At 42.6% G+C, this 18277-nt stretch overlaps 1 protein-coding gene across 23 annotated transcripts in view; it reads right to left on the bottom strand.

Moving 5' to 3' along the window:
* UPF3A (UPF3A regulator of nonsense mediated mRNA decay) overlaps window positions 1–18277 on the bottom strand; it is a 54197-nt gene that overhangs the window by 9077 nt on the left and 26843 nt on the right. For 6 of the 23 annotated variants that reach the window (XR_007405070.1, XR_003134020.3, XR_004808073.2 and 3 more), the window contains one exon: window positions 3865–3946. The exons of 4 other annotated variants lie outside the window; for them this stretch is intronic. The gene's annotated coding sequence lies outside the window, so the exon portion shown is untranslated. 13 more of the 23 variants (XR_003134021.3, XR_004808075.2, XR_003134026.3 and 10 more) reach the window with 8 other exon arrangements.

Below are 18277 nucleotides of genomic sequence, written 5' to 3'. Positions count from 1 at the left end.
AATTATAACTATTTTAAATAAACTCAGTCCAATGATTTTCTATAATATGAGAAATTCTATAAATATGAGAAAATTAGAAAATTATAAGAAATATGTACCATCTTTCACTCAACATTCATGGACCTGATAACCACTATATTTTAGGTGACCTACTTCCTTTTCATTAATTGGACTCTTACCTGAACTGGGATGTCTTTTTTTTTCTTTTTTCTTTTTTTTTTATTGAAGTCCGATTTGCCAACATACAGTATAACACCCAGTGCTCATCCTGTCAAGTGCCCTCCTCAGTGCCCGTCACCCAGTCACCCCATCCCCCTCCATTTCCCCTTCTACTACCCCTTGTGAACTGGGATGTCTTTAGCAGATACTGCTTGTTTTGTTTTTTAAGATTTTTTTTTTTAAGTAATTACTATACCCCATGGGCTTGAATGAAGACATAGAAGGATGCTTACCATGTTGGATCTAAGCAAGCGACAAGCTACATGAAATTCAGATGCTTAGAACATAAATTTGTTTTCTTAAATTTCTATAGTTCACTGGGCCAAAGCCAGGGTGTCAGCAGGGAGGCACTAGAAGAGCATCCATTCCCTTTGCTTTGCATTTTCTATCAGCTCATGGTGCCCTTCCTAGCACCTAGCATCTTCCATGTGTTTACACTAGGCCACCCAGATAATCTAAGATGATTTTCCTATTGTAAAGTCAGCTGATTAGCAAACCTAAATCTCCTTTGCCATTTAAACTGCCACAGTCGTAAGGCCTGACAATTGGGACCAGACCTGGGCTTGAAATTTGGGGTTTTGGTTCCTCTGCTTGGCTTATTGCAAGACAGGTTTCTTCAGCAATACATCTGTTGCCACCTTACTGGTCTAGGCCCTCATCACTGTGTAAATCTATTAGTACAGTAGACTGCTTAGAGTGTGGGAATTCAGTGTCAATTCACATTCACCCTTTACACACTGAAATAAGGTCTCCACAAGACTGATTTTATGTTGCACATTTAAGGTCCAGTTACTAAGGTCTTCTGTTGACAAACCAGACCTTACTCAAGCAACCTTCAAACCCCACTCTGCTCATTGTTTTTTCTTCCCCCCAAGAAAGTGCTCCCTGTTTCCTATTAAACTGCCACCCTGGGATGCCTGGGTGGCTCAGTTGGTTAAGCCTCGGCTTTCAGCTCAGGTCATGATCTCAGGATCCTGGAATCAAGTCCTGCATTGGGCTTCCTGCTCTGGGGAAGTCGGAGTCTGCTTCTCCCTCTCCCTGTGCCCCTCCCCTCTGCTGAATCTCTCTCTGTCTCAAATAGACAAGTCTTTTTTTTTTTTTTTTTTTGGAGTTCAATTTGCCAACATACAGCATTCAAATAGACAAGTCTTAAAAACACACATACAACTGCTACTCACTAAGCAAGCTTAGCACAATTCTCTCCACCTAGGGCTACTCTTCCCAAACTTTTTTATGAACAAGAAAGAATGGGGCATCTGGGTGGCTTAGTGGTTGAGCATCTGCCTTTGGCTCAGGTCATGATCCTGGGGTTCTGGGATCAAGTCCCCACATCAGGCTCCTTGCAGGGAGTCTGCGTCTTCTGCTTATGTCTCTCTGTGTATCTCTTATGAATAAATAAAATCTTTAAAAAAATTTTTTTAAGTGAATTGGAGAAAGAAGAGAAAACCCTATACAAATGAATTGGGCCTCTTTTACTGTTGACTCAGTGCAGGAATGCTATGTTTACATTACAAGTTCTCCAGACTAAAACTGAAAAAAAGTTGGGATAGAATAATAAATACATTTCAACACTTTTGATCCTGACCAATTAGTGGCTTAGTTGGCTTGAGCATAATGTTAATTAACTTGCTTCTATCACTAGCTGATCTCTTGCAAATGCTTGCCATGGACCAATAAGAAGACTAGATGAAATACATAGAAGCCTAGTAAATTCTTGATTTGTATAATTGGAAGAGTTAGTTGTAAGTCAAGTGAACAAAAGTCGTATTTGAATCAAAAACAGAGAACCCTGGCCCTTCAGTCAGTTCCCAGACTTGAGCTAGTGTACAAACCCAGAACCCTTTGGATGCAGGGGAGTCCTGGTCCCCTTGAGCAAGGGCCCAAGTACACTGCCAAAACTTTATAGTTAGCCTTTCTCCTAACCTTCACCCAAGGGACTGATGGCTTTGGAGCAGGACAACTGTGAGCTGAGGAGAGGAAATAGACCCTCAGGGATACCTGGACATGGACTGGACTGGAGTGATCTCAGGAGACCCCAAGTGTCCCTGTGGGCCCTCCATTCCAAGCAGGGGCTCATGCAGGTCAGGTTTCCACAGTGTCAGCTCAGGGCTGTCTCAACTGGCTCTGTGGGCCCATAAACCGTCCTGTGGTTATTGCCCCAGCTTGGAAAGTATAGAATTATAGTAGCTATGTTCCATAACTGGCAGTATCCCCACATGGGTTCCCTGGCCTGTGGGGTAAGAGCTATTACAGTGGAAGAGACTAACTGAAAGCCACTAGCCTCTACCTAGGAAAATAGCAAATCAAAGGCAGTCAAGAAGTGAGAATTCTGGGAAGATAAGAGTAGGAAGCACCAGGAATCTGTTCCCCAGGTAGACAACAGTTGCACTGGAGAACCTCTCTGATGTAACCTTGGAACTTCAGTCTCTTGAAAGCTTGCAACTCGCAGGGGAAGGCTTGGACAGTAAATGTTAGCTCTTCACACAGTGGCACCCATCCCCACCCTCGGCCATGTGAGCATCTTGCGCACAACATGCAGGAGCTAGGGTGGGTAGAAAGGACCCTGTCTTCCAAATGTTGGGGATCTGCACTTTGCTGATTCCTAATTTTGATCAAAGAGGCAAGCAGCCATTCTGGTTGCATCTCCCTCATTGTTGCAATCCCTTCTCCCTCCAGCTGAAATGACTTTCAGGAGATTTAAAGGGCAGGACTCCCCACCACCACCACCACCACTACTACCCTACCCCCACCCCAGCCTCAGTTTTGCTTTTCCTCTGGGAAGCCAGATATTAGGACATTAAAAAACAGCTGCCATGTACAGGGAAAATTAGAAAGTGGCTATGAATGCCAAAGGAAAGTCTCAGAAGAGACATAAGACATTGTTTATACCTCAGGCTGATCTCAGCACAGAACCTACAATAATAAAATGAAAACAACAAAAAATAGCAAAACCTGGGGAAGGAGGAGACTGATTTCCACAGTTACACATTTTAGATTCAAATGTCCAGTGTTTCACAAAATATTACAAGACAAAGACCCATTCAAAGGAAAATAATTCAGCAGAATCTGTGAGAAAGATTTAATGGCAGATATACTAGACAAAGACTCTAAAACAATGGTCCTAAAGATGCTCAAAGGACTAAAGAAAGGTGGAGAAAGTCAAGAAAAGGATGTATGGACAAAATGGAAATACTAACAAGGATACTGAAAACCTAAAAACTTCTGGAGCTGTGAATACCACAACTAAATGAAAAATTCACCAGGGGGATTCAGAGGCAGAGCGGAATTCATGAATTTGAAGATAGGACAATGGAAATTATCCAGATTGAGGAACAGAAAGAAAAAGGATTGAAGAAAAGTGAGCAGAACCTGAGACATGTAGGACATTACCAAGTAGACCAACATATACATTGTGGGCATCCCAGAGAAGGAAGAGAGAAAGGGGAGGAGTGAATATCTGAAGAAATAAATGGCTGAAAACTTTCCAAACTTGAGGAAATATATGAATATAAATATCCAAGAAGTTCAACAAACTCCAAGTAGTATGAACTCAAGAGACCCACCCTGAGACACATTATAATCAAACATTTAAAAGCCAAAGAACAAATCTTGAAAGCAATAACAGAGAAGAAAATTACCACATACAAGGGATCCTCCATGAGAATATGTGCAGATTTCTTATCAAAATTTGTAGGCCAGAAGACACTGGATCAATGCATTAAGAGTGCTAAAAGAAAAAAAAAAAAAAAAAAACCCTGTTAACCAAGAATTCAATATCTGGCAAAACTGTCCTTCAAAAGTGAGGGAGAAATCAAGACATTTCCAGAATAAAAAGCTGAGTGATTCTGTGACCTCCAGTTGTACCCCCTCAGTAAATGCTCAATGGAGTCCTGTAGGGGGACATGAATAGACACTAGACATTACCTCAAAGCCAATATGGAGAAATGAATATCTTCATAAAGGTAAATATATGGGCAATTATAAAAGCTAGTATTATTGTAACTATGGTTTGTAACTGTACTTTTTTCTTAGCTAAGTGATTTTTTTAAAAGATTGTATTTATTCATGAGACACACACACACAGAAGCAGACAGAGGCAGAGGGAGAAGCAGGCTTCCTGCAGGAAGCCTGACATGGAACTCAATCCCAGGACCCCAGGATCATGACCTGAGCCAAAGGCAGATGCTCAACCACTGAGCCACCCAGGCGTCCCTAGCTAAGTGATTTAAAAGATTAACACATATAAAGGAAAAATGACTACTATAAAACTAGTATTTGTAACTTGGCTTTTAACTCCAAAATTTGTTTTCTACATTACTTAGGAGACTAATGCATTTATTTGTTTTTTTTTTAAATGTTTCATTGATTTGTCAGAGAGAGAGCACAAATGAGGGGAGCAGCAGGCAGAGAGAGAAGCAGGGCTCAGCAGGGAGCCCGATGCAGGACTCAATCCCAGAACCTTGAGATCATGACCTGAGTCGAAGGCAGACACTTAACCCACTGAGCCACCAGGCTTCTCGAGACTAACACATTTTTAAAAATTATTACTTTATTTTATTTATTTATTTTTTTTTACCTCCCACCCACACCTAAAAATTATTACTTTATGTTTTGGGACACACAGGTATAAAGATGTAATTCTGTGGCATCAACAACCCAAAGGGGCGAGGGGATGGAGTTGTGAAGGAGAGTTTTTCTGCTATAGAAGTTGTGCTGCTATAAATTCAAATTAGAATAACTTTAGGATGTTGATCCCCATGGTAATCACAAAATTGCCAGAGATTACAGGCAAAAGGGAATTAAGAAGGAATTCAAACATTTCACTTAAAAAAATCAACTACATGCAAAAGAAACAAATATAGGAATGAGGAAAAAACTACATTCCGTATGCCCTATAAGCTACAGGGCATATACAAAACAAATAGCAGAATGTCTCATCTAGTGGATGAGATGGAGACTTCCCACCTTAGCAAAAAAGAACTGGACTGAGGACCATGAGCCCTCCTTATAGGAAGGAGAAGGAGGGGCAGCCCAGGCCCCCAGAAGGCTATGCTGGTGGAAAGGGGGCTTTTCTCTTCTGCCAGGCAGATTTGGCGCTGCTGAATGACCACCGAAGGTTCACAGCCAGCAGAGGGTGGCAGGTGGGAACTAACATGGTCTCCTGGCTCCAGAGTGCCCAGCACATTGTACGCACTCAGTACACACTGGCTGATTACATGAGTGAATGGCCTTTCCACAAACAGGCACAGGCTACCAGGAACGTGACGCTGGCCAGCCGAGTTCCTTTATGGAATGTAAGTGACAATGGAAAGTCAACCCTCGGGCAGCCCTGGTGGCGCAGCGGTTTAGCACCGCCTGCAGCCCAGGGCATGATCCTGGAGACCCTGGATCGAGTCCCACGTCAGGCTCTCTGTATGATACCTGCTTCTCCCTCTGCCTGTGTCTCTGCCTCTCTCTCTCTCTGTCTCTCTGTCTCTATGAATAAATAAAATCTTTAAAAAAAAAAAAAAAAAAAGGAAAGTCAACCCTCTTCCATACAGTCTTGTTTGCTCCTGTGAAGCTGGGGGCAGAGAGCACTTTGCTTGGAACAGGATACTGTGAGAAAAAAAGCTGGTGAGAAAAAAAGCAAGAGTGGTGAGCACAGAAACCACCCTGGCCATGCATACTATTTGTGGTTGTGGAACTCCAGAAGGAGCTCATGACCTCCTCTCTCCTACCCTATGATCTGTTTAAGACTAGAAGACAGGCTCCCTCTCCATGCAAGGACTTCCACCACCTGGCCATCACCAAAAGTGAGGTGAGGCACCAGCAAAGCTAAGGACCCACCTTCTTGGACATTACAACTTTAATGCTTGATGAGCACACACCTACTTTCCTACTGGGGATGATGAGCACAGTGGTTGAGAGCTTGGGCTGTGAAGTCAAACCCACATTTGTACCTGCCTCCCTTGTTGTGTATGTGTGTGCATGCCTGAATGTGAATTTGAACAAGCTATTATCCTCATGTGCAAAATGGGGCTTACTTGTAGGACTTACCTCATAAGGTTTTTGTGGAGTAAGACAGCACTTAGTAAAGTTACTGGCACACTGAATGTAATTCATAAATACCGGATGTCATTGTTACCTCATGCTCTGATTGAATCGGGCTAATGAGAATTTTGACCACTGGTGGGGCAAGTAATAGTGAAAGATTAAGATTTTATGGCCTACCTCCTTTTTTTTTTTTTTTTTTTTTGAGATTTTATTTATTCATGAGAGACACAGGCAGAGAGAGAAGCAGGGTCCCTGTGGGGAGCCCGATGTGGGACTCGGTCCTGGGACCCTGGGACCATGACCTGAGCCAAAGGCAGATGCTCAATCACTGAGCCACCCAGGTGCCCTGGCCTACCTCTTCATGACAATGAGTTGCGAGCTTTTTGTGTCTGCTTCCCAGAGACAGAAGATGAATGAGTCCAACTGAATAGCAAACCCTTTTAAAAGTTGGGTCTTTGTTTTCAGTAAGATTGAAAGAGTTATCAAATGATAAAACCCTTACAAGTAATATTTGATTATAGATACGTTGAACACTTGGCCTATAATTTGAAAGAAACTTAAAGAATTAGGTAGTATTTCTATTACAAGACCCCTCTGGTCCCTACTACATCAACATGATCTCAGCAATTAGAACAATGAAAATGAAACACTAGAATAGAACTGTCCAGCATCATCTTATTGTATCAGTACTAAGAATTCATTCAATTAATCTGTCAACATATGAACCAAGTGGGAAAAAATCCCCATCTGAGATGAATTTTTAAACACTTTATTACTAAAAATTTTAAACATTCATAAAAGTGGAGAGAGTAGTGAAATGGATCCTTACCAGCTTCAACCAGCTTGTGAATATGCTGCTGTTTTTAATTCACAGAGGGATATTGTCAATTCAGGTGCTGTAGCAGACTACCAGTGATGGGCCCCCACAGTGGGAAACTACTGTGCCAGAAGGCATGTGTCTGCTTCTCTGGACAGCTTATCTGGAAGTCACAGTTTTCTCTCCACCTAGAACAACTCTCCCAAGAGAGGTGAGGAACATCCACACAGATTTCCAGCTGAACAAGAAGCAGCAGGGCAAGTGTGGTAGCAGTGGCGGGGGAACACTCTGGGGGTGCCTGCAGCATTTCCAGTGGTCTCAGGCTCCCATGGCTGCTCTTTCCTCACTCTTTAAAGAAAGCCCATATTCCTGGCTCTAGAGGCCTGGCTGGTGGATGTGAGGGAGCCCAGGGGCTGCCCCACTTGGCTGAACTCCTACAAGCTGTGGGTTTGCACCAGCCCCCAGCAGAACTGTGATGCAGCCACGTGACCTCCTGTCTGGGGGCTCGGTCAGACATTTCTTGCTCTATCCTAGGAGGGTCCCAGAGTGGAACCAATGAAGGATGCATGGATTTGTTCACTCCTTTGAAAGTGCCCACTGTGTGTCAGAACCAGCTTTAGGTTCGGGGATAGGAAATGAATATAGCAGCCAGCTTCTGTGGTATTCAAAGGCAGAGAGTGGTAATAGAGAGGCTGAGTGAACACTAAGTTGTTCTCAAGTGAAGAGTGAGTTTCTCAGGGAGGCCCGGGCAGTCAGGGCACTGAGAAGACTGGTCTAGAGCAGCTGGCTCACAGCCTGAGGTGAGGGTGGAGCCTGGGAGCCTTGTGGGGTCAGAAGGCCTGCATGGGGCTGGAGATGCTGTACCCTCCAACAAGTAGGGATGTAGGGAAAGGCACATTAGGATACAAGGGCACAAGCAGATGGCAGTGGAGGCAGCATGCAGGTGCTGGACACAGAAAGGAGCACCCAGGAAAGCTTGGATGGTCCCAAAGCACGGGTCATCTCAGATGACTCAGGGTCACAGCAGTGCCATCCCTAAACCACCCCGCACTGCTGACACCCATGCTGGTCCCCTGTGTCCTCTACTTGAGACTGTCAACTCCACAGTTGCTCACAGAGCGTCAGTGAGCTGGAGTCTTGCAGGTTCCATACCCTGACAAAGGCGCAGTCTTGCCAACTGTCGAGCTTGTGGGTCTTTGCCAACCTGCAGTAAATGCCTACAGAAAAAGTCACAGAATAGACTTGTTCTCACAGGGTTCCTTGAGTGTAGCTATCCTCCTGGACAGCTGAGGATCTCTGGTCTGTGAAACCATTCTAGTCTAGAAACTGGTTGAAGGGCCAGGTATCTCTTAGCGCTGCTCAAATCAGGCCTATATTTACAGGACCTCACGTAGGGTTTGATTATGCCAAGCAGGCAGGAATCTAGCAGGCAGTTTACCCTTTCCTGCCCCAGGCACTTGGTAACCAGTCACCCCCAGAGTCATCCGGAGGAAGGCCATTCTGATTGCCACCTGGCCCTTCTGCCTGCTACAGTCAGCTTCTCTCGGCTTTGCCACTAAACTCCTGGGTCCTCCTTTCCCATTAAACCCAGGGTGCCTACGGTAGTTTCCTATGGCTGCTGTGACAAATGACCACAAGTTTAGTGGCTTAAAAGCACAGAAATTTACTCTTGTTACAATTACGGAGGCCAGTGTCGGCAAGGTTTGCTCCCACAGGAGACCCTGGGGAACCATCTGTTTTTGGCCTCCTCCAGCTCTTGGGGGCCGCAGGCTTCCTTGGCTTGTGATGGTGTCTGCATGTCACCTTCTCTTCTGAACACAAAATATGAAATTTTATTTACTCATGAGAATTTATTCATTTTTTTCACTGGGGGTGAAACCCTTCCCTGTTTCCCTTACCTGCACATCCCAGGAGAATCTCCCCATGTCAGACCCTGAATTTAATGAATTTAATCATGTCTACAAAACCCTTTACCTCCCCATATAGGGTAACCTTCACAGGCTCCAAAGACTAGGATGTGGCCACCTCCTGGGCTGTTTCCCAGCCCAATCCAGAGCTCACTTCAAGTGTGATAAGAATTTTGGATATTTCAACCTCATTTGGCCACTACTGAATACAGGCTCCTACCAACCAGTTGTATCAGCAAGTAGAACCTCCCCTTTGTTTAAACCAATACATTATTCATAAAATCAGCCTATTTTATTCTCTAGACTCCCACACTCAGAACCCATTCCTCCATTTTTTCCCTTCATCTTTGCTGACAGGTAAAGGACTCTGTTCTTTTGTGGAAGCCGAGTCTTCCCAGCATCGACCTGTATTTCAGGTCTGATAACATTGGTGGGTTAGGAGGAGCCTGAGAGAATCTGCTTCCCTGGGGAGGGAAGGGCATGAGAGCATCAGTGGGGTGTGGGTGTTGGGACAGCCTGGTGTGTTGCCAGTCTGTCAAAGACTCCTAAATACCTCTATTCTGGCACAGAGGCCACTCTTTCTATATTACTGAACCAACTTTCATATTTTGTGGCTATTTTCACCATGTGACCATACAACAATTTTACCACTTGCATAGCAACTCCCAGTTTCTAGGTTTTAAGAATTTAGAGGTTTTGTTTGGTTTACATTCCAATTCAGTGCTGCTAGAAATTGCCACCCCATACCATATCTTGCACTCCTTTCGCCTTTTACATTGTTCCATGGTGGTAGCAATGTGATTTCCACAAACCTGAACCAGTGGATAGTTGATTCCAGGTGACCACAGATGATTACCACCATAGGGTATAGGCTGCCAGATTCTTATTCCTGGATACTAATGGTACTTGTACTCAAGCCAGTGTAACTTCTTCCCCCAGATTTCCTTGTTACTGTTGCCTCTAACTCCCTCCCTATTTATCTGTTTTCCTGTGGAGTTCTTGGTTTTAAGTAACAGATAATTGATCCTAGCTGACTTAAGCAGAAAAGGGAAATTATTGGAAGGATCATAAGTAGCTCAGAGAATGAACGTGAAGAGAGAATGAGATGAGGCTCAGAACCAATGGACAGGGTGGAGTGCAGGAAGCTGCACCGGGCCCTGCCACTGGGTGCCATTATCACCAGTGCCACCACATGCTGCTGCCTTCAGTGGCTCCACATTGTGCCTCACCTCTGCATCATTCCCAAACCAGGGTCATGGGGTGTTGAGCTTTGGCTTCCTGTTGCCAGGGGCAAGGGATCCCAAATTTTATTACTCCCAAATAGATCAGTGTCCCTGGGAAGATGACTTTAAAAAGTCAGGAAATACCTATATTTCCTGTGTACACTTCAGCCCTTATGTCAGTGAACCATAATTGTCTCTTCATCTACTTATGTGGATTTCCCTGGCAAACAGAGAGCTCATTGTCAGCAAAACTCTTGTGCTTTGTAACCTGAGCACACAGCACCTGTCCCTGGTACGACATAGACACCCACACCAGTGTATCTTCACTGAAGCAATGAAGTAGAGGGGTGTAGGCTGTGGGGCTGCCCATGGCAGGTGAAGGGTTTTGTCTGTGCTGTGGGAGAAGATGCAGCCCTGTCCCTTATTCCTAGAGGGCAGAACTTGTAATTCACCTCTTAGAAGCAGCATAAGAGGATTATGGAAATGTGTATAAAATGGAAATGCTTAAGTTCCAGGAAAAATTTGGAGGACTTCGTATTTCTCTTGTCTGTTTTTTTTTTTTTAAGATTTTTTTTTTTTTTTTTTTTTTTTTTGAGAGAGCAACTGCATGCACAAGCAGAAGGAGGCAAAAGGAGAGGGACAAGTAGACTCTTCACTGAGAGCAGAGCCCAGTGTGGGGTTCAATCCCAGGACCCTGAGATCATGACCTGAGCCAAAATCAAGAGTTGGACACTTAACTGACCGAACCACCAAGGCACCCCTAAATATTTGTTTAATTAGCAAGAGTTGCAAGAGGAACCATGGCTTTATCACATTACAACCTCAGGCCTTTGGGTTGTTTCTTTGCATCCATTTGTAAATGGAGGTCATGGCTGCGCACTGGTGTGGCCTCTGGTTCTTACAGAAAGCATGGTGGGATGAAGAGGGTCTCTGGAGGCTTCAGAACCACATGGAGGATGAGAGCTGGGCCCAAAATTATCAGAAGTTCTTAGGCAGCACTTGGGAATGCTTATTTCAAGTAAGTCCCCCAGGAGCTGCTGAGGGTGGGGTACCGCACTGTTGTGCAGGCAGTGGATTTCCTCAGGGTGAAAGCTTTCATATACGTTAAAACAAAACAAAACCTGTCAGTCAGGATCAGATTTGACTGCAAGTAATGGACACAGTCACTCAAACAGCTTAAACAAGGATACCCCCTCACCCAGGAGTCCACAGGAGATGAGCTCCCTGCACTCACAGAGGCCATGAACCCACCACCCGACCAGGGACAGCTGCCCCACACAGGTCCAGAGCAGATTGGCTGCATCTGGGGGCAGCACAGATCAGACAGGGGCAGGCTGCTAGGGGCTCTGTTCAGAAGAAAGCAGGCAAGAGGGATCATAGGCCTACTTGGCAGTGAAGTGTCTGTGACTTTAGGTGACAGTTTTTGCCTAGAATGCTCAATTGCTCCATGTTATGTTTATGGCAAGAGGCCTGTGGAAACCATTTAGCACTGGATTACAGACAGCCTAATGTAGGAGACTTTTAACTTTTTAAAAGTTGTTCCTTTGAGGGTCTGACAAAAGCTTAATATAGACCAGACCAGAGGAAAAAAAATGTTTGATCTTCTTATTCATAATATGGTGAGGTTAATTAGGGAGCCCGTGGATGGCCACAAGAACAGCAGCGTCACAACAGCATGCAATGTGGATTTCAGGTTAAGGATTCCTGATCTAGAGGACTCAGTTCTGCCATTTATGACTCAGAGGACGTGAGGAAGACCCTCCCTTTTAGGTATTTCTCCTCCTTTTGTGAAGGGTATGAGCCCCAAGAAGTCAGAGGCTGGTCTTTGCTCACTGCTGCAGGCTTGATGCCTACAAAAGTGCCGCCTCCCACAGAGGCGTTCACTGCAAATGTGATGAATGAGTAAATGAATGGACATCCTAGAGTGACGAAATTGCCTCTTCAAAGAGCTGTTGTCAGACGAAATGTGAGGGAGTCCTAATGGTGAGATTCCATCATTTCACTGAAGCAGTTGTTATTTCTTAATGAGGACCATCTTTTCAGTGGGAATATGGCTTTATTCCCTTTGTGAAGAAGCACAGGTACTTTCAAAATCAAGTGACTTCTTTAGAGAGTGGGTGGGATTGAGTTGGCCTGTCATAACCTGTCCTGTCTCTGCCCATGGCTGTCTTGTTCTCTCGCTGATATTTAGGTCAAGTGTGGAAAGTGCTTGGGAAAGAATCCTCCTATTCCTCAAGGAGGATTCTTCTTTGAATCTGTGTTGGGGAAAATTTGATTTGTTAGTTCACATGCCTGACAACATAGTCCTACAGATCTTCTCTTTTTTTTTTATTTGGATGACACTGGGCAGCTGTTGAAACCTGCAAAAAATTCCAAAAGGTAAGGCCTTAAAAAATAAATAGATGTATTTTACTGGTAAATATTATACAGAATTCCAAAGAGAAGGAGCATGATTTAGAAAACCCTAACTTCATGTGATGACAAACCCTGGATTTGGGCAATGACAAAATAGGTTTTACTTACAGCCTAAGAAACTGGTTAGGTTACTGCTCAAGAGGCAAAAAAGTGGCACATCAGAGAGAATGATAAGGTGGTCATTTGTAAAACATAAGGTCAGTAAGTGTTGTAGACAAACCTATTCCTGCAAAAAGAAATTCATCATGCTGCATGTCAAAGTAAAGGGTATTAACACACATATTTGAGGAAAATGTTAAAAATAGTACTATTATAGCTTCTAGTTGAACTTAAGCAAATACTAGAAACAGAAAAAGAAACTGTATGGAAGCTCCTAAATGCTGGTTTCACTAGTGTCCTTCAATGAGAAACTTGGCAGATTAGCAAAGACCCCTGGGGAAGGAATGTTTTCAAATTCCTCATTTCACATGTATTATTTCAGGCATTTGTATATATATATTTGGTAACAAGTTTTGAACTCATTTGGAATGAGAAGCAATGAAAATCTATTTTTGTACACAGTTATTATTTAAAAATTAGAAAACAACTAAAAATCATCTTAATCCTACCTCCAATTGCTATTAAATTGTAGTATGTGTCCTGTATTTTTCCTAAAAGATTATTTTTGTGTTTGTACCTCTTAATCCCTTTCACCCATTTTGCCCATCCCCCCATTCCCCCTTCCCCTCTGGCAACCACTGGTTTGTTCTCTTACTTAGGAGTCTGTTTCATTTGTTTTATTTTTTTTAGACTCTATATAAAAGCGAAATAATTTGTATTGCTTTTTCCATCCATGTTTTCACAAAAAACAACATCTCATTCCTTTTTGTGACTAATATTCCATTTATATACATACCACGTCCATTCATGGATGGACATTGGGCTGCTTCTATATCTCTACTATTATAAATAATGCTACAAAAAACACACATGCATTTTTTCAAATTAGTGTTTCGATTTTCCTTGGGAAAATAAAAGCAGTAGAATTACCGAATCACGTGGGATTTCCATTTTTAATATTTTCAGTAACTTCTGTACCATTTTTCATAGTGGCTACACCAATTAACACTCCCACCAACGGTGAACAAGGGTTCCCTCTTCTCCATATCCTCTCCAACACTTGTTATCTCTTGTCTTTTTGATACTAGCCATTCTGAACAGGATGAAGTGATTTCTCATTGTGGTTTTAATTTGCATTTCACTGATTAGTGATGTTCTGCATCTTTTCATGTGTCTTTTGACCATCTGTGTCTTTGGGGAAATGTCTCTTCAGGTCTTCTGACCACTTATTAATCAGATTGTTCTTCCAGAATTGATTTATATAATCTTTATATATCTTGGATATTAACCCTTTATCAGATATGTCATTTATGTCATTTGCAAATATTTTCTCCTGTTCTGTAGGTTGCCTTTTTGTTTTCTTGGTAGTTTCTTTTGCTGTGCAGAAGTTTTTCATTTTGGTGTAGTCCCAAGGGTTTATTTTTGCTTTTGTTTCCTTTGCCTGAGATATATCCACAGATATGTTGCTAAGGCTGATGACCACGAGATTGCTGCCTATGTTTTCCTTTAGGAGTTTTATGGTTTCAGGTCTCACATTTAGGTCTTTAATCTGTTTGGAGTTTATTTCTGTGTGTGTTGTAGGAAAATGACCTGGTTTCATTCTTCTGCCTACAGCTATCCAGAACCCAGCACCATTCATTGGGGAGACTATCTTTTCTCCATCATGTATTCTTGCTTCCTTTGTTGTAGATTAACTGACCATATACTTCTACAGTGGTACACATCTTTGCAGACATTTTCTAGCACAAATATCCTATGTGTCTATAAACTACTTAAAGCAAATCTTGCACTTCTAAATTTTTAACACACTGTGGACATTTCAGTGTCAGTTTTCTGCCAGCCAGCCACTGCTGCTGAGCAGTGGGCAGTCTCCATTTCTCTGGTTAGGACCGGGCATAGGGACAGCTGGCATGCTTACTGTCTGTACTTGTGCGAGTCTGTCTGTAGGATATAGTATTAGTTAGGAGTTCACATGCTGGGTGTGAGGATATTTCCATTTTATGTCTCGATATGGCAATTTTGCCCAAAGAATTTTCTTTGTAACATAGGAATGACCAAATCTTATTGGAATGATCCAGGAGAGGGGAACCACCACTGGGTTCCTTCCTGATATTCTGCACCCTCTCAGTCCTCAGGTTCCCTGGAACAGGCCTGTCTCAGTCAGCTCCAGCCACTGTTAACAAAATACTACAGATGGGCAATTTCAGACACACATACTTATTTCTCACAGTTCTAGAGGTTTAAAGTCCAAGATCATAGCGCCACTTGTTCTGGTCCCTGATAAGGCCTTCCTGGCTTGCAGGTGGGCACCTTTTGGTGTCTCCTCTTACAATAATGCTAATTCTATCAGATCAGGGCACCATCCTCATGACCCCATAAACATTGACTACTTCTTCGCTCCAGATATAGGCCACACAGTGGGGGGTTAGGGCTTCAACATGTGAAGGAGTTGGGGAGTTCAGTCTCTAACAAGGCTTGAGTCTGAATATCATGGTTTCTACCATCTGTTAAGACATCCAAGAAATGCCAGCAGTTTGGTACCCAAACATCTCCTAGACTATCCCTCACACCCCAGAGTGGCACAAGAAACCTTTGTCAAATCAGTTGTTCCACTTTTTGGTTCAGAAAAGTATGGTCCCAGTGATGTAGGAAATGGCTACATGGTGTGTGTAACTGGGTAATTATATGTAGGCACACATCTCTCAGTTTGGCACCTTGACATTTCCACCAAGACAATAATTTCTTCTACTAAAAATGCTATTATCATTGAAAAATGCCATTCCTCTATGAGAAAGACTGCTTGTGTTTAAGTCTGCCAGGTCATCTTTTATTGCTTTTGTGATACAGAGTAACTAATGTACTTATTTTTCTTTTAGACTTGTCACAGTAAAGAATTGGGGAGAAATTTAAAACATTGTATGATAAACAGGCTTCTGATACAAAGATAAGGAGGAGCACTTACAAGAAGCTGTTAGCTCTCCACCAAAATGCAGCCAACAGAAGCTCACACAGAGCAGACAGCATTTTTCTAAACTTCATTGAAGTGACAAAAGTTTTGTTTTGTTTTTTTTTTAATTTTTATTTATTTATGATAGTCACAGAGAGAGAAAGAGAGAGAGGCAGAGACACAGGCAGAGGGAGAAGCAGGCTCCATGCACCGGGAGCCCGATGTGGGATTTGATCCCGGGTCTCCAGGATCGCGCCCTGGGCCAAAGGCAGGCGCCAAACCGCTGCGCCACCCAGGGATCCTTGACAAAAGTTTCAAAATAAAGATTTAAAACTGAATTTTCATATAACAATTACTATCCCCTTAGATCTTGCTATAATTGGGACTGGACTGAGGAATTACCAGGTGGATTTAAGTGGGCTAATTTGCTTTAAAAAAAAAAAAAAAAACCCCTCTTGACTCTGAATACTATTCTGAAAATAAACTTATTCTCTCTTATTTTTCTCTTTGTTTTTTGCTATTAACACAGATCAAATAGGTCAAATACCTACTTAATTTTCCACTTTAATCTCTGACATGTCCTTAATTTTGGACAGGAAGAACAGAAAACAAATCTACCTGAAGTAGATACCTGATACTTATCTCTTTTCATCAGAGTTGAGAAGACAGACACAAATGAGAGTTCATGATAGATGTGAAAATAAAAGATCCTTCCTCAGGGTGTGATGTGAAAAAGCTCACACCCTTCACCATCTAGGGTCCTCTACATATGCAGAAAGATGGTGGCCAGAAGGGCCACCCGGCCATGGCCTTGCACTCTGTACAGAGAACATGCCGCTTCATGAGCTGCCTCTGCCTCACTTTCCCCCAAGGGTCTCACTGTCATTTGACTCAGGAAGTGGGAGACGATGACTTGGTGAGGACTATTATCAAGCAAGTGAAAACCTGTTTCCAAAGATATGAGATTCTTCAAGGTGCCTATTTCATGTCAGATTTGAGGAATTACCTCAGTCAGCTAGTGTTTATAATTTACTAACAAGACTGAGATCCATTAAAATACTGATAGCTAATGTTCTGCTTTGCTATGTTCACATTTAAATTATTAAAATTATTAGGTAGCTGAATAAAACCAGACTGGCATCTAAAATGAGAAACAATAGGAAAAAGAAAGTTTTGCAAAGCCAATTAGAAGGCAAACCAACAGGTGGCCAGCCCCATGCCACCCCTCGGTCACACTGAGCACTGCAGTCCAACTCCCATGCGTGTGAAGAATATTCTTTCTTAACATTTCTACCATTTCTTAGACAGGTGATAAACTCAGAAACCTTTTCTTAGGGTTATTAGTAATAAAAATTCTACAAATATGAAGGCAGCTTGACTTTGCCAACAACAGGTGCCAGATATCTAAACTTACAGGGACATCATGTATGTCCTGCCCAACCAATTCTAAAGTGAGTCTAAGCCAAAACTGGGAAGTAAATATGGAAATGTTTTATACCAAAATAACTCATTATCCAAATGTGTTATTGTTTAATTAATTTATTTTTTTTTAAGATTTTATTTATTTATTCATGAGAGACAGAGAGAGAGGCAGAGACACAGGCAGAGGGAGAAGCAGGCTCCACGCAAGGAGCCTGACGTGAGACTCGATCCCAGGTCTCCAGGACATGCCCTAGGATGAAAGCAGGCGCTTAAACTGCCGAGCCACCCAGGGATCCCTGTGTTATTGTTTTAAATCAGTTATCTCAAAGTGACTTCTGGGAAGCCCTGGGGACACATCTCAGGAAACTTTCAGAGCATGTAACTAATTTTTACTTATTTTCCAGCTCTACTGAGGTATAATTGACAAATTTGTAATGTTTATAAAGTACACAACATATTGATCTGTAAAATGTATACATTATGAAAGGATTCACACTGAGTATCACCTCACATACTTACTTTTTTTGCGTGAGAAAATTCTCTCTTAAGCAAATTTCAATTTACAATACAGTGTTATCACCTACAATCATCATGTGTACATAAGATCCTCGACCTTACTCTTCTAACTGAATAACCTAGGACTTTCACTAACCTTTCCGTATATCCCTCATACTCTAGTCCTGGTGGCCATCATTTTACTCTGTTTCTAGTAGTTTGACTTTTTTTTACACTGTCCATGTAAGTGATACATGCAGTATTTGTCTTTTTTCTGTCTGGTTTACTTCATTTAGCACAACGGCCTCCAAAGTTTACCCATGTTGCTGAAAATGGCAGGGCTTCCTTCTATGAGGCCACATAATGTTCCATTTCCTTTATCCACCCATCCATAGTGGACACTAAGGTTGTTTCCATCCTTGGCTACTGTGAATAACAGTGAAAAACATGTGAACAGCTATCTCTTCAAGATAGTGATTCTGCTCCCTTTGGACCTATGCCCACAGTGGAACAGGTAAATAGTATGGTAGCTCTATTTCTAATTTCTTGATGAACTTCCATAATGGCATACTGTAGTGGTTCTACCAACTGGCATTCCCACCAACAGTGCACAAGAGTTCCCCTTCCTTCACATCATTGCCAAGCCTTGCTCTCTTGTCTTTCTGGTTTTAGCCACTCTGACGGGTGTGAGGTGATATCT

This window comes from Canis lupus, chromosome 22, assembly GCF_003254725.2.
Source record: "Canis lupus dingo isolate Sandy chromosome 22, ASM325472v2, whole genome shotgun sequence".
NCBI lineage: Eukaryota > Metazoa > Chordata > Mammalia > Carnivora > Canidae > Canis > Canis lupus.
Note: the sequence above shows the minus strand (reverse complement) of the source record. Positions and strands in the feature narration are given on the sequence as shown.